Consider the following 17,591-nt stretch of genomic DNA (forward strand, 5'->3'; position numbering starts at 1 on the left):
CAAAGTGATTAAATGCATTTTCTGATTGATCAGCAAGGCAGGTGAGCAGAGTAATTGGTGAGAACACCTTTCACTGCTGTCTGCTTGAAAGAAATGGCAAAACAGGCCAAGTGTTTTCAAGATCCTTGGTGGGCTCCCTGGTCCTGGCTGGGTTTTATTTACCATGGAGAGAGGGGAGTCCAGGCCTGGTCTTCACTGGGCCCTAGCCCCCCAACTAATTAAAGGCTGATTCATCATCAGCTGCAATTCTTCTACTGTATTTTCCACACCCCCGAATGAGGACAATTTGCATTTCTCTTTGTAAAGACATGCCAGGACCTCACCGCTCTCTGTATTAAAGGAAATGAAAAAAAAAAAAGTAGGGCTTTTGAAAAGCAGACAGCACTGTGACTCCAAACACATGTGCATGGTCCCTGTCATGAGGGAGAGTCCTCGGTCCCTGTCGGGAACTTCTCAAGCATACTAATAATGATGATTTCATCTAGAGCTCCCCTGTGCCAGACAAGGAGCTAGAGTTTTATGTGGCTTGTCTCACAAAAATTCTCATAAAATCACTCTGAGGGAGAGTGTCACCATGCCCATTTTGCACGTGGAAAAATGGAGGCTCAGCCAAGTTAAGTCCCTTGCCCCGAGTCATTCAGCAAGGCAAGGCTATGTCTGGAATGTGAACCCCTTTCTGTCTGAGACCAAGGCCTTTAATGACCCTCTCTGAGGCCCCACAGCCTCTTCAGTCAGCAAACTTTATAAAGTTCTGTTGTATTTCATATTTTCATAATGGGTAAGTGTTGTTTTGTAATCAGAAGAAACAATATAGTTATTCATGTCATTTCCTTAAAATTAAAGTACATAATATTTATAGTTAAAATGACTCTAATGAGTGTGGAAGGAAAAAAGCAAGTTTTTGTTTCACCAATACAAAGGGGCTCTTTAAAAGTAATACGTGAAAAAAAAAAAAAGGCAATCCAGGGAGGACTCAAGATGGCGAAGTAGCAGGCTGAGACAACATCAGATAGCAGTAGATCAGCAAGATAGCTTATCAAACCATCCCAAACACCTACAAATCCAACAGGAGACCTAATAGAAGAAGAGCAGCAATTCTAGAAACAGAAAATTGACCACTTTCTGTAAGGTAGGGCCAGCAGAGAATTGACTCCAAAGCGATGGGGAGATAGACCGCAGGGGGAGGAGCCGGCTCCCGGCTAGCGGCAGAGCAATGGAGCACAAAATCAGAACTTTTAAAAGTCTGCTCCACTGAGTGACATTGCTCCAGAGGCTAAGCCGGGGTGAAGCCCATGCCAGCAGAGCATGGCCTCAGGTCCCTCAGTCTCACAGAAGGATGGGGGCTATCTGAGTGTTGCAGAGCTCATAGGTATTAGAGTGGGGAAGCCGGCTACAGAGATGGAGTCGAGGAGCGAGCTCTCTGCTCAGGGTTACCTTATTGTCATCTGTGGCACAGGCCACTGCTCTGTGAGCAGGGACCCCACAAGATCTGGGGAGACCCACCTGGAAGAACGCAGGGATTGGCGGGGTTCAGAGACTCCAGGCAGGGCCGTGTGCCAGAGACAGAGAAGTTTGGTCACAGGTTGGAGGCCAGGGAGATGGGAGTGATTGAGCTCTTTTCTCTGAGGGCGCACTGAGGAGTAGTGCCCCAAGCTCTCGGCTCCTCTGGGCCAGAGATTGGGAGGCCACCATTTTCATTCCTGACTCCTGGAACTCTACAGAAAGCATTCAGGGACAGTGAACCCGAGCGGATAACTTAACCTTACCCCTGGTAAAGGCAGTGCATTTCCACCTTGGGCAAAGACACTTGAGAATCACTATAATATGCCCCTCCCCCAGAAGGTCAACAAGAAATCCAGCAAAGACCAAGTTCATATACCAAGAGAACAGCGGAATTCCAGAGGAGGAGAAAGCAAAGCAGGGAATCCATGGTTTTCTCCCCATGATTCTTTAGTCTTGCAAACTTAGTAAGTTTATTTAATTTTATTTTTTTCTTCTACTAGATTTTTTTAACTTTTACCCCTTCCTCTTTTAACGTTTTTAACTAGTTTCTCTTAACAATACCTTTCATAAAAAATTGGACCTTCATTATTAAAACCATATTTTATCCTTCATTATATCTAACTTTATTTTTTGTTTACACATAGGGTTTTTTCTTCTAAAAAAAATATGGGTTACAACTTCTAATAGATCAAAATACACCCTAAATCTAGCACAGGGCTTTGTTATAGTTTCCAGCCTGAGCAAATTGTCTCCAATTTCTTTTTCTTTATTCTCCCAACCAATTTATCCTTATCAACTTCTTTTATAGAAACTTAAAAATTTTTTTCATCTTTATAACCATATTCCATCCCTTCATTGTGTTTACCCTTATGTTTTTCATTCTTTAAAATTTTGGGAGGTGGTTTCTTCTAAGAGACCAAAATACTCCCAAAATTAAGTGGGTGACCCTGTTCTATTCAACAGTCTAATATATATATATATATTTGTTTGCTTACTGTTTAATTTTTTTTTCTGATCTTCTTTTTACCTGCTTTCTTCCCCCCATGGTTTGGGGTCTCTTCTGATTTGGTTAAAGCACACATTCCTGTGGTCTTTGCCACCCTTTTAGTATTTTATTCGCTCCTTCATATATTCTTATCTGGATTAAAATGACAAGGCAGAAAAACTCACCACACACACAAAAAAAGAAAAAAACAGAACAATAGGCAGTACCAAAGGCTAGGGACCTAATCAATACAGACATTGGTAATATGTCAGATCTAGAGTTCAGAATTATGATTCCCAAGATGCTATCCAGGCTTGAAAAAGGCATGAAAGTTATTAGAGAAATGCTGTCTGGAGAAATAAAAGAACAAAACCTAACCAAGTTGAACTCAAAAACGCTGATAATGAAGTGCAATAAAAAAATGGAGGCTCTCCCTGCTAGGATAAATGAGGCAGAAGAGAGAATTAGTGATATAGAAGACCAAATGACAGAGAATAAAGAAGCTGAGCAAAAGAGAGACAAACAACTACTGGACCACGAGGGGAGAAATCGAGAGATAAGTGATACCGTAAGATGAAACAACGTCAGAATAATTGGGATTCCAGAAGAAGAAGAAAGAGAGGGGGAGCAGAAGATATATTGGAGAGAATTATAGTAGAGAATTTCCCTAATATGGGAAAGGGAAAAAGCATCAAAATCCAGGAGTTTCTAGGAGAGAACCCCCACTCAAAGTCAGTAAGAATAGCTCCACACCCTGTCATATAATAGTAAAATTGACAAGTCTTAGAGACAAAGAGAAAATCCTTAAAGCATCACAGGACAAGAAGTCTGTAACATACCATTGTAAAAACAATAGATTAACAGCAGATTAATCAACAGAGACCTGGCAGGCCAGAACGAACTGGCATGATATATTCAGAGCACTAAATGACAAAAATATGAAGCCAAGAATCCTATATCCAGCTAAGCTATCATTGAAAATAGAAGGAGAGATTAAAAACCTTTCAGGACAGGGGCACCTGGGTGGCTTGGTGGGTTAAAGCCTCTGTTTTCGGCTCAGGTCATGATCCCAGGATCCTGGGATCGAGCCCCGCATCGGGCTCTCTGCTCAGCAGGGAGCCTGCTTCCTCCTCCCTCTCTCTCTGCATGCCTCTCTGCCTACTTGTTATCTCTGTCTGTCAAATAAAATAAATAAAATCTTTAAAAAAAAAAAACCTTTCAGGACAAACAAAAACAAAGAATTTGTAAACACCAAACTAGTTCGACAGAAAATATTGAAAGGGGTCCTCTAAGCAATGAGAGAGCCTAAAAATAGTAGACCAGAAAGGAACAGAGACAATATATAGTAATAGTCACTGTAGAAGCAATACAATGGCATTAAATTCATATCTCTCAATAGTTACCTGGAATGTAAATGGACTAAATGCCCCAATCAGAAGACACAGGGTATCAGAATGGATTTAAAAAAATCAATAGGTTGTTTATGAGAAACTCATTTCAGACCCAGAGTCACCTCCAGATTTAAAGTGATGGGGTGGAAAACAATTTACCATGCTAATGGACATCAAAAGAAAGCTGGGGTGGCAATCCTTATATCAGATCAATTAGATTTTAAGCCAAAGACTATAGTAAGAGACAAGGAAGGACACTATATCATACTCAAAGGGTCTGTCCAGAAAGAAGATCTAACAATTTTAAATATCTATGCCCCTATCATGGGAGCAGCCAACTATATAAACCAATTAAGAACAAAATCAAAAAAACACATCGACCATAATACAAAAATAGTAGGGGACTTTAACACTCCCCTCACTGAAATGGACAGATCATCCAAGCAAAATATCAACAAGGAAATAAAGGTCTTAATAACACACTGGACCAGATAGATATCACAGATCTATTCATAACATTCCATCCCAAAGTAACAGAATACACATTCTTCTCTAGTTCACATGGAACATTCTCCAGAATAGATGATATCCTGGGCCATACATCAGGTCTCAAGTGGTATCAAAAGATTGGGATCATTCCCTGCATATTTTCAGATCACTGCTCTGAAGCTAGAACTCCATCATAACAGGAAATTTGAAAAGAACCCAAATACATGGAGACTAAAGAGCATCCTTCTAAAGAATGAATGGGTCAACCAGGAAATTAAAGGAGAAATGAAAAAAACTCATGGAAACATATGATAATGAAAACAGAATGGTTCAAAATCTGTGCGACACAGCAAATGCAGTCCTAAGAGGAAAATATATAGTGATACAAACCTTCCTCAAGAAACAAGAAAGTTCTCCAATGAACAACCCAACCCTACACCTAAAGGAGCTGGATAAAGAAAAGCAGAGAAAGCCTAAACCCATCAGGAGAAGAGAAATCACAAAGATCAGAGCAGAAATCAATGAAATAGAAATCAGAAAAACAATAGAACAAATCAATGAATCTAGGAGCTGGTTCTTCAAAAGAATTAATAAGATTGATAAAACCCTGGACAGACTTATCAAAAAGAAAAGAGAAAGGACCCAAATAAATGAAATCATGAATGAAAGAGGAGAGATCACAACCAAAACAAAGATATACAAACAATTATAAGAACATATTATGAGCAACTCAATGCCAGCAAATTTGACAATCTGGAAGAAATGGATGCATTCCTAGAGACATATAAACAACAACAACTGAACCAGGAAGAAATAGTAAACCTGAACAGACCCATAACCAGTAAGGAGATTGAAACCATCATCAAAAATCTCCAAACAAACAAGAGCCCAGGGTCAAAGAGCTTTCCAGGGGAATTCTACCAAACATTTAAAGAAGAATTAATTCCTATTCTCCTGGAACTGTTAAAAAAAATAGAAATGGAAGGAAAACTTCCAAAATCATTTTATGAGGCCAGCATGGCCTTGATTCCAAAACCAGACAAGGATTCCATCAAAAAAGAGAATTACAGACCAATATCCTTGATGAACAGAGATGTGAAAATTCTCACCAAAATACTAGCCAATAGGATCCAACAGAAAATTAAAAGGATTATTCACCACAACCAAGTGGGATTTATCCCAGGGCTGCAAGGTTGGTTTGATATCTGCAAATCAATCAATGTGATAAAAATACATTAATAAAACAAAGAACAAGAACCATATGATACTCTCAATAGATGCTGAAAAGGCATTTGACAAAGTACAGCATCCCTTCTTGATCAAAACTCTTCAAAGTTTAGGGATAGAGGGCACAAACCTCAATATCATCAAAGCCATTTATGAAAAACCCACTGCAAATATCATTCTCAATGGAGAAAAACAGAGCTTTTCTGCTAAGGTCAGGAACACGGCAAGGATATCCATTACCACTGATATTCAACATAGTACTAGAAGTCCTAGCCTCAGCCTTCATACAACAAAAAGAAATTGAAGGCATCCAAATCAGCAAAGAAGAAGTCAAACTATCACTCTTTGCAGTTGATATGATACTATATGTGGAAAACCCAAAGACTCCACTCCACATTTGCTAGAACTTGTACAGGAATGCAGTAAAGTGTCAGGATACAAAATCAATGCACAGAAATCAGTTACATTTCTTTACACCAACAACAAGACAGAAGAAAGAGAAATTAAGAAGTCAATCCCATTTATAATTGTACCCAAAACCGTAAGATACCTAGGAAAAAACCTAACCAAAGAGGCAAGGATCCATACTCAGAAAACTATAAAGAACTCATGAAAGAAATTGAGGAAGACAAAAAGAAATGGAAAAATGTTCCATGCTCATGGAGTGGAAGAACAAATATTGTGAAAATGTCTATGCTACCTAAAGCAATCTACACATTTAATGCAATCCCTATCAAAATCCCATCCATTTTTTTCAAAGAAATGGAACAAATAATCCTAAAATTTATATGGTACCAGAAAAGACTTTTATAGCCAGAGAAATATTGAAAAAGAAAGCCAAGGTTGGGGGCAAAACCATTACATTTCAATCTCTGTTACAAAGCTGTCATCATCAAGACAGTATGGTACTGGGGCACCTGAGTGGCTCAGTGGTTTAAAGCCTCTGCCTTCAGTTCAGGTCATGATCCCAGGGTCCTGGGATCGAGCCCCATGTTAGGCTCTCTGCTCCGCAGGGAGCCTGCTTCCTCTTCTCTCTCTCTCTCTGCCTGCCTCTCTGCCTACTTGTGATTTCTCTATCTGTCAAATAAATAAAATCTTTAAAAAAAACAGTATGGTACTGGCACAAAAACAGACACATAGATCAATGGAACAAAATAGAGAGTCCAGAAATAGACCCTCAACTCTATAGTCAACTAATCTTTGACAAAGCAGGAAAGAATGTCCAATGAAAAAAAGACAGCCTCTTCAACAAATGGTGTTAGGAAAATTGGACAGCCACAGGCAGAAAAATGAAACTGGACCATTTCCTTACACCACACAAGAAAATCGACTAAAAATGGAGGAAGGACCTCAGTGTGAGAAAAGAATCCATCAAAATCCTTGAGAAGAACACAGGCAGCAACCTCTTCGACCTCAGCCACAGCAACTTCTTCCTAGGAACTTCACCGAAGGCAAGGGAAGCAAGGGCAAAAATGAACTATCGGGATTTCATCAAGATCAAAAGCTTTTGCACAGCAAAAGAAACAGTTAACAAAGCTAAAAGACAACTGACAGAATGGGAGAAGATATTTGCAAACAAAATATCAGATATAGGGCTAGTATCCAAAATCTATAAAGAGCTTAGCAAATTCAACACCCAAAGAACAAATAATACAATAAAGAAATGGGCAGAGGAGAGGGAGGAGTCAAGATGGCGGAGAAGTAGCAGGCTGAGACTACTTCAGCTAACAGGAGATCAACTAGAGAGCTTATCTAAAGATTGCAAACACCTGCAAATCCATCGGCAGATCGGCAGAACAGCAATTCTAGAAACAGAAAAACAACCACATTCTGAAATGTAGGACTGGCAGAGAAGTGAATCCAAAACGATGGGAAGATAGACCCCGGGGGGAGGGGCTGGCTCCTGGCAAGCGGTGGAGCAACGGAGCACAAAATCAGGACTTATAAAGTCTGTTCCACTGAGGGACATCGCCCCAGAAGCTAAACCAGGGTGAAGCCCACGCGGGGTCAGCGTGGCCTCAGGTCTCGCAGGGTCACAGAAGGATTGGGGGTGTCCGAGTGTTGCAGAGCTTGCGGATATTGGAACGGGAAAGCCGGCTGCAGAGACAGAGCCCACAATAAGCTCACAGCTCGGTTTGCCTTGAACCGGTCGCAGGCTCGGTGAGCTCGGAGCACAGTTGGAGGTCAGGCAGAGGTGAGTTACTAGGAGCTGTTCGCTGAGGGCACACTGGGGAGCAGGCCCCGGGCTCACGGCTACTCCGGCCAGAGAACAGGAGGCCGCCATTTGTATTCCCGTCCTCCAGAACTCTACGGAAAGCGCTCAGGGAACAAAAGTTCCTGAAAGCAAAGCCGAGCGGATCACTCATCCCGGCCCCTGGTAAGGGCAGTGCAATTCCGCCTGGGGCAAAGACACTTGGGAATCACTACAACAGGCTCCTCCCCCAGAAGTTCAACAAGAAATCCAGGCAAGACCAAGTTCACCTACCAAGGAGTGCAGTTTCAATACCAAGGACAGCAGCAGAATTCCAGAGGAGGAAAAAACAAACCACGGAATTCATGGATTTCTCCCTGTGATTTTTCAGATTGCAGTTAATTCAATTTTTTTCTTTTTCATTATTTTTTCTCTTCTTCTGCTAAAATTTTTTTAACTTTTACCCTTTTCTTTTTTAACGTTTTTAACTAGTTTATCTAATATATATATATTTTTTTTTCTTTTTTATACTTTTCTTTATTCGTTTTCTTTTTTTTTAATTCTTTTTTTCCTTTCTTTCTTTTTGAACCTCTTTTTTCCCCAAATCAGAAGAGATCCTAATCAGAAGAGATTGGGAGATCCCAATCAGAGGAGATCCCAATCAGAGGAGATCCCTCACCCAATCCTAGGGGGAAGAAATCCCCCCTCACGATTTGGGATCTCTTCTGATTTGGTTAAAGCATATTTTCCTGGGATTGTTGCCACCCTTTTAGTATTTTACTTGCTCCTTCATATACTCTTAGCTGGACAAAATGACAAGGCGGAAAAATTCACAACAAAAAAAAAGAACAAGAGGCAGTACCAAAGGTTAGGGACCTAATCAATACAGACATTGGTAATATGTCAGATCTAGAGTTCAAAATGACAGTTATCAAGGTTCTAGCTGGGCTTGAAAAAGGCATGGAAGATATTAGAGAAACCCTCTCCAGAGATATAAAAGCCCTTTCTGGAGAAATAAAAGAACTAAAATCTAACCAAGTTGTAATCCAAAAAGCTATTAATGAGGTTCAATCAAAAATGGAGGCTCTCACTGCTAGGATAAATGAAGCAGAAGAAAGGATTAGCGATATAGAAGACCAAATGACATAGAATAAAGAAGCTGGGCAAAAGAGGGACAAACAGCTACTGGACCATGAGGGGAGAATTCGAGAAATAAGTGACACCATAAGACGAAACAACATTAGAATAATTGGGATTCTAGAAGAAGAAGAAAGAGAGAGGGGAGCAGAAGGTATACTCGAGAGAATTATTGGGGAGAATTTCCCCAATATGGCAAAGGGAACGAGCATCAAAATTGAGGAGTTCAGAGAATGCCCCTCAAAATCAATAAGAATAGGCCCACACCCTGTCACCTAATAGTAAAATTTACAAGCCTTAGTGACAAAGAGAAAATCTTGAAAGCAGCCCCGGAAAAGAAGTCTGTAACATACCATGGTAAAAGTATTAGATTGGCAGCTGACTTATCCACAGAGACCTGGCAGGCCAGAAAGAGCTGGCATGATATTTTCAGAGCACTAAACGAGAAAAACATGCAGCCAAGAATACTATATCCAGCTAGGCTATCATTGAAAATAGAAGGAGAGATTAAAAGCTTCCAGGACAAACAAAAACTGAAAGAATTTGCAAACACCAAACCAGCTCTACAGGAAATACTGAAAGGGGTCCTCGAAGCAAAGAGAGAGCCTACAAGTGGTAGATCAGAAAGGAACAGAGACAATATACAGTAACAGTCACCTTACAGGCAATACAATGGCACTAAATTCATATCTCTCAATAGTTACCCTGAATGTTAATGGGCTAAATGCCCCAATCAAAAGACACAGGGTATCAGAATGGATAAAAAAACAAAACCCATCTATATGTTGCCTCCAAGAAACTCATTTTAAGCCCGAAGACATCTCCAGATTTAAAGTGAGGGGGTGGAAAAGAATTACCATGCTAATGGACATCAGAAAAAAGCAGGAGTGGCAATCCTTATATCAGATCAATTAGATTTTAAGCCAAAGACTATAGTAAGAGACAAGGAAGGACACTATATCATACTCAAAGGGTCTTTCCAGCAAGAAGATCTAACAATTTTAAATATCTATGCCCCCAACGTGGGAGCAGCCAACTATATAAACCAATTAATAACAAAATCAAAGAAACACATCAACAATAATACAATAATAGTAGGGGACTTTAACACTCCCCTCACTGAAATGGACAGATCATCCAAGCAAAAGATCAACAAGGAAATAAAGGCCTTAAATGATACACTGGATGAGATGGACATCACCGATATATTCAGAACATTTCATCCCAGAGCAACAGAATACATATTCTTCTCTAGTGCACATGGAACATTCTCCAGAATAGATCACATCCTCAGTCCTAAATCAGGACTCAACCGGTATCAAAAGATTAGGATCATTCCCTGCATATTTTCAGACCACAATGCTCTGAAGCTAGAACTCAACCACAAGAGGAAGTTTGGAAAGAACCTAAATACATGGAGACTAAACAGCATGCTTCTAAAGAATGAATGGGTCAACCGGGAAATTAAAGAAGAATTGAAAACAAACCATGGAAACAAATGATAATGAAAATACAACGGTTCAAAATCTGTGGGACACAACAAAAGCAGTCCTGAGAGGAAAATATATAGCGGTACAAGCTTTTCTCCAGAAACAAGAAAGGTCTCAGGTACACAACCTAACCCTACACCTAAAGGAGCTGGAAAGGAAAAAAGAAAGAAACCCTAAGCCCAGCAGGAGAAGCGAAATCATAAAGATCAGAGCAGAAATCAATGAAATAGAAACCAAAAAAACAATAGAACAAATCAATGAAATTAGGAGCTGGTTCTTTGAAAGAATTAATAAAATTGATAAACCCCTGGCCAGACGTATCAAAAAGAAAAGCAAAAGGACCCAAATAAATAAAATCATGAATGAAAGAGGAGAGATCACAACTAACACCATAAAATACAAACTATTATAAGAACATACTATGAGCAACTCTACGCCAACAAATTTGACAATCTAGAAGAAATGGATGCATTCCTAGAAACATATAAACTACCAAAATTGAACCAGGAAGAAATAGAAAGCCTGAACAGACCCATAACCAGTAAGAAGATTGAAACAGTCATTAAAAATCTCCAAACACGACCAAGTGGGATTTATCCCAGGGCTACAAGGTTGGTTCAACATCCGCAAATCAATCAATGTGATACAACACATCAATAAAAGAAAGAACAAAAACCATATGATACTCTCAATAGATGCTGAAAAAGCATTTGACAAAGTACAGCATCCCTTCCTGATCAAAACTCCTCAAAGCGTAGGGACAGAGGGCACATACCTCAATATCATCAAAGCCATCTATGAAAAACCCACCGCAAATATCATTCTCAATGGAGAAAAACTGAAAGCTTTTCCACTAAGGTCAGGAACACGGCAGGGATGTCCATTATCACCACTGCTATTCAACATAGTACTAGAAGTCCTAGCCTCAGAAATCAGACAACAAAAGGAAATTAAAGGCATCCAAATCGGCAAAGAAGTAGTCAAATTATCACTCTTCGCAGATGATATGATACTCTATGTGGAAAACCCAAAAGACTCCACTCCAAAGCTGCTAGAACTTATACAGGAATTCAGTAAAGTGTCAGGATATAAGATCAATGCACAGAAATCAGTTGCATTTCTCTACACCAACAACAAGACAGAAGAAAGAGAAATTAAGGAGTCAATCCCATTTACAATTGCACCCCAAACCATAAGATACCTAGGAATAAACCTAACCAAAGAGGCTAAGAATCTATACTCAGAAAACTATAAAGTACTCATGAAAGAAATTGAGGAAGACACAAAGAAATGGAAAAATGTTCCATGCTCCTGGATTGGAAGAATAAATATTGTGAAAATGTCTATGCTACCTAAAGCAATCTACACATTTAATGCAATTCCTATCAAAGTACCATCCATCTTTTTCAAAGAAATGGAACAAATAATTTTAAAATTTATATGGAACCAGAAAAGACCTCGAATAGCCAAAGGGATATTGAAAAAGAAAGCCAAAGTTGGTGGCATCACAATTCCGGACTTCAAGCTCTATTACAAAGCTGTCATCATCAAGACAGCATGGTACTGGCACAAAAACAGACACATAGATCAATGGAACAGAATAGAGAGCCCAGAAATAGACCCTCAACGCTATGCTCAACTAATCTTTGACAAAGCAGGAAAGAATGTCCAATGGAAAAAAGACAGCCTCTTTAATAAATGGTGTTGGGAAAATTGGACAGCCACGTGCAGAAAAATGAAATTGGACCATTTCCTTACACCACACACAGAAATAGACTCAAAATGGATGAAGGACCTCAATGTGAGAAAGGAATCCATCAAAATCCTTGAGGAGAACACAGGCAGCAACCTCTTCGACCTCAGCCGCAGCAACATCTTCCTAGGAACATCGCCAAAGGCAAGGAAAGCAAAGGCAAAAATGAACTATTGGGATTTCATCAAGATCAAAAGCTTTTGCACAGCAAAGGAAACAGTTAACAAAATCAAAAGACAACTGACAGAATGGGAGAAGATATTTGCAAACAACATATCAGATAAAGGACCAGTGTCCAAAATCTATAAAGAACCTAACAAACTCAACACCCAAAGAACAAATAATCCAATCAAGAAATGGGCAGAGGACATGAACAGACGTTTCTGCAAAGAAGACATCCAGATGGCCAACAGACACATGAAAAAGTGCTCCATATCACTCGACATCAGGGAAATACAAATAAAAACCACAATAAGATATCACCTCACACCAGTCAGAATGGCTAAAATCAACAAGTCAGGAAATGACAGATGCTGGCGAGGATGCGGAGAAAAGGGAACCCTCCTATACTGTTGGTGGGAATGCAAGCTGGTGCAACCACTCTGGAAGACAGCATGGAGGTTCCTCAAATGTTGAAAATAGAACTGCCTTATGACCCAGCAATTGCACTACTGGGTATTTACCCTAAAGATACAAACGTAGTGATCCAAAGGGGCACATGCACCCGAATGTTTATAGCAGCAATGTCCACAATAGCCAAACTATGGAAAGAACCTAGATGCCCATCAACAGATGAATGGATAAAGAAGATGTGGTATATATACACAATGGAATACTATGCAGCCATCAAAAAAACAAAATCTTGCCATTTGCAACAACATGGATGGAACTAGAGCGTATCATGCTTAGCGAAATAAGTCAAGCGGAGAAAGACAACTATCATATGATCTCCCTGATATGAGGGAGTGGTGATGCAACATGGGGGCTTAAGTGGGTAGGAGAAGAATCCATGAAACAAGATGGGATAGGGAGGGAGACAAACCATAAGTGACTTAATCTCATGAAACAAACTGTGGGTTGCTGGGGGGAGGGTTTGGGAGAAGGGGGGTAGGGTTATGGATATTGTGTAGGGTATGTGCTTTTGGTAAATTGGAAGGGGAGGTGAACCATGAGAGACTATGGACTCTGAAAAACAATCTGAGGGGTTTGAAGTGGCGGGGGGGTGGGAGGTTGGGTACCAGGTGGTGGGTATTACAGAGGGCACGGCTTGCATGGAGCACTGGGTGTGGTGAAAAAATAATGAATACTGTTTTTCTGACAATAAATAAATTGGAAAAAAATGGGCAGAGGTCATGAACAGACATTTCTGCCAAGAAGACATCCAGATGGCCAACAGACACATGAAAAAGTGCTCCACATCACTCGGCATCAGGGAAATACAAATCAAAACCACAATGAAATAGCACCTCACACAAGTCAGGATGGCTAAAATTAACAAGTCAGGGAATGACAGATGCTGGCGAGGATGCAGAGAAAGGGGAATCCTCCTACACTGTTGGTGGGAATGCATGCTGGTGCAACCACTCTGGAAAAGAGCATGGAGGTTCCTCCAAAAGTTGAAAATAGAGCTACCCTCTGACCCAGCAATGTCACTACCGGGTATTTACCCTAAAGATACAAACGTAGTGATCCGAAGGTGCACCCTAATATTTATAGCGGCAATGTCCACAATCCCAAACTATGGAAAGAACCTAGATATCCATCAACAGATGAATGGATACAGAAGATGTGAGATATATATATATAGCAGCCATCAAAACTAATGAATTCTTGCAATTTGCGATGACATGGATGGAACTAGAGAGTATTATGCTTAGCAAAATAAGTCAGTTGGAAAGAAGACAACTCCCATATGATCTCCCCGATATGAGGAAGTGGAGATGCAATGTGGGAGGTTTGTGGGGTAGGAAGGAATAAATGACACAAGATGGGATTGGGAGGAAGACAAACCATAAGAGACTCTTAATCTCACAAAACAAACTGAGAGTTGCTGGGGGGAGAGGGGTAAGGAGAGGGTGGTGTGGTTTTGGACATTGGGGAGGGTATGCGCTATGGAGAGTGCTGGGAAGTATGTAAACCTGGCGATTCACAGACCTGTACCCCTGGGGCTAATAATGCATTATATGTTTATAAAAAATATATATATTTTTTAAAGCAAACCAATTAGTACAAATGGGATCATGAGAAGAGGTGAAGCCAACCCCACCCTTGATTCCTCTTCTCTGTTCTTTTCCTCAGAGGCACCAAATATTCCCAGTTAATAAGGACTTTCTCCAGAAATATTCACTGAATATACAAAATAGGTGTATACATCCAAAAGGGTTGTAATATACTTTGGCAATCACTGATATCTGCTTTTTTTATTAAGTTAATTACAGATCCACTGTAGTGAGCACAAGTGATGCCCTCTTTCTGAAAATGGACCAATTTACAAGGTGTGATTTGAGAAAAGCCCACAGTGGCGGAGGTAGGCTATGGTGGGCAGTGGATGTCCCAGACAACCAGCTTCCCTTCCGTTGTCATGGAAAGTATTTGTGTTAAATTCAAATGAAAGACTGACTGGCTAAATTTTCCCAGAAGCTTGTTGAAGGTCTGCCTTTCATAAGACAGATTACACATTACGTTGGTGATAAATATAAAACAAAGCATTTGTCAGTAGTATAAAACAAAGCATTTGTCAGTATGGCATATTTTATAAATTACATTGATTTACAGTAGGAAAAAAGATAAAAATAAAAAAAAACAATCACTAGGAAATCTCTTCCCCATGAATTGCCATGGTGCAGGCCGTTCTGAACCTCTGAAGATTTGCTAGGAGCAAGTGAAGGGCTGTGCACGGGGTTCATTAAACTGTTTGCTTCAAGCAAATGAAAAAGTGTTTAACCACTTGTTTATATCTATTCAACTTCTCTTACTGAGGTTTTAGAGAATGATAAAAGGGACTAATGTCTGTCTTGTGCAAAAGCATGCTCCAGTTGTAAGATATTACAAAATAATTATTCCCGTCTTATAACTATAAACCTTTCCCATAAACTAGTTTCCCATCAGTAGAAATTAAGTACTGTACACAGACATGCCCCAGACACCTCATGAAATCTGTACTACATAAAATAAGGCACAAGAGCCATCTTTCTTAGGCAATGTCTTGGAGACAAAATGTAGAAAGAACCCAGAGAGGTGAGTGGCACCCCACAATGAATGTACAGTGAATGAATCAATCAGAGAAATGCCTTCATTTGCCATGTGATACAGCAAGTTTGCTGCCCCCTTCTCTAACAACACAGAGAAGATCCTCGGGCTCACATTTTCTGCCCTGAGCACAGGAGGGTCAAAAAACAATCACTGGTCAAGGGAGGCCATCAAGTTCTTCCTAAGAGCTGCTCTATTTCCTTACAAGACATTGTCGTGACTTGTGGGTTCTGTATTTGCAAACTCACCTACTCGCTACAATTTATAACCCCAAAATCAACCCTTGTGGCCCCTTCATGATGGTTTGTAGGCACGTGCAAATGCGGAGTGGCAAAAATCTGACTCTTCCTGTGCACACGATCCTAGCTGAGTCCAGTGAAGACATGCGCTGCCTTCTTATTCCAGCTTTCAAACTGTAAACAAGTGTCTTTCCAGGGTCTGCTTACTACCGTGTGGGTCATGTTTTTGAGGTGTTTTTACTTGGTGAGAGCAGTATTTAAACTAATGCAAACATGGTACTGAAAGGCAGTCTAATGACGTACCTTCCAGAGAATATACCTGAGTTAGATAAACGTCATTCAGGTATGCGTTTCAGAGCTGTTGGCTGTGAGTCAGCGCTAATGCATTAACATTATGTATTAAATACGGTGTCTTCAAAAGAAAACACACATAAGACAAGGTTATGTATCTATCTGTGGGGGAAACTGCTATGACCCAAGGCTGGCAGGAATCTAATCCTATACTTCTCCTAGGACCAATGATTTTGTATTCGCTGAGATCTGCAGAGACTTTGTGAAACTTAACTGCCACACATAATGAGAATTGACTTTATTGTTTGATAACTTTGACTTATGAAAAAGAGGTTTGGACAGAATCATCTTTGTATTCATCCATCTCAAAATTTTTTTTGCATGCCCTCTTAAAACTAAATTTATATAAATCCTACCAAGATTGAAGAAAGGAAGCAGAAGAAACACCATCAGGTGCTCACTGAGGGCAGCTTACATGGGTGTCAAATGCAGAAATTGTGGCAGGAAACGGGACCCGAGGTCCACCTCAGATGCGACAATGGCTCCAGGTGAGCAGGCAGGAAAGATAACTTGCCTGATGCATCTGATGCACCACCTTTGTACTGGCTCTGAAACGTCTAAATATGTAGATCATGTTTTATTATTCTGAGAACTGGGTAGCCTAAAAATGAGCCACTCACATTCAACTCTTTATTATATCACTCCGAACTAACTTTTCATTCTTTGTCATATGCACACATATATTAGTACAGGCATCACTTTTTTGGGGGTATTTTCTTTTACATAATATTTTATTTTGAACAATGGTTCCATTATTTTCAGCTGACAATTCAATACAATAAAGGACCCAAGTAAAAATGTCCAGTGATTTGCCCATGGTGTACTATAAAGACAAACAAAGAGTAGCCTGAAGTGACTAAGCTTACACATATTTACTCTCTACAACATCTGACATATAAAAATGCAGGAAGCATTACTCACTTTTTCTGTTAAACGTGGGCACTGTGAGCAAGTATATCTTCCTCTTCATACTGAGGGGTACAGAAAAATAATCACTACTACAAAAAGACCTGGTTTCTAAAACAAAGAACTATTATAACCACAAAATCAAAAGGAATGCATCTAAACAGGGTCAGAGCTTTGCAACCTCCTCAGATAAGAGAACCTGCCTCAGGGAACATCTGAAAGCATTCGGAAAGAAAAGCAAATATGTTTTTAAAAAATGCCACAAATGATTTTGACTTTAAATGGTAGTAAATGAAAATTTGAATGCTACATTTCTAAGTCATTAAAGCTACAATAAGTACCAGAAGTTATAACTAGCACTGAAAATTGGTGACTGAATCAGTGTTTTTGTTTCTGTTTTGCATTTTCAATTGAGGTAAAGTTCACATAACATAAAATTAACCATTAATCATTTTATTATTTTTAATAGATTTTATGCTTTAAATATTTTGAAAATATAAATTCAATTAATTATAAAGATTTTATTTTGAGGGGTGCCCTGGTGGCTCAGTGGGTTAAGCCTCTGCCTTCAGGGTCCTGGGTTTGAGCCCCACATTGGGCTCCCTGCTCAGCAAGGAGCCTGCTTCCCCCTCCGCCTCTTGTGACTACTTGTGATCTCTGTCAAATACATAAATAAAATC

General features: G+C 39.8%; 1 pseudogene; it reads right to left on the reverse strand.

The window, feature by feature from the left end:
* Positions 1-17,591, reverse strand: part of LOC122907390 — a 43,775-nt pseudogene that overhangs the window by 2,757 nt on the left and 23,427 nt on the right.

The sequence above is a fragment of the Neovison vison genome, chromosome 5 (assembly GCF_020171115.1).
Source record: "Neovison vison isolate M4711 chromosome 5, ASM_NN_V1, whole genome shotgun sequence".
Taxonomy (NCBI): domain Eukaryota; kingdom Metazoa; phylum Chordata; class Mammalia; order Carnivora; family Mustelidae; genus Neogale; species Neogale vison.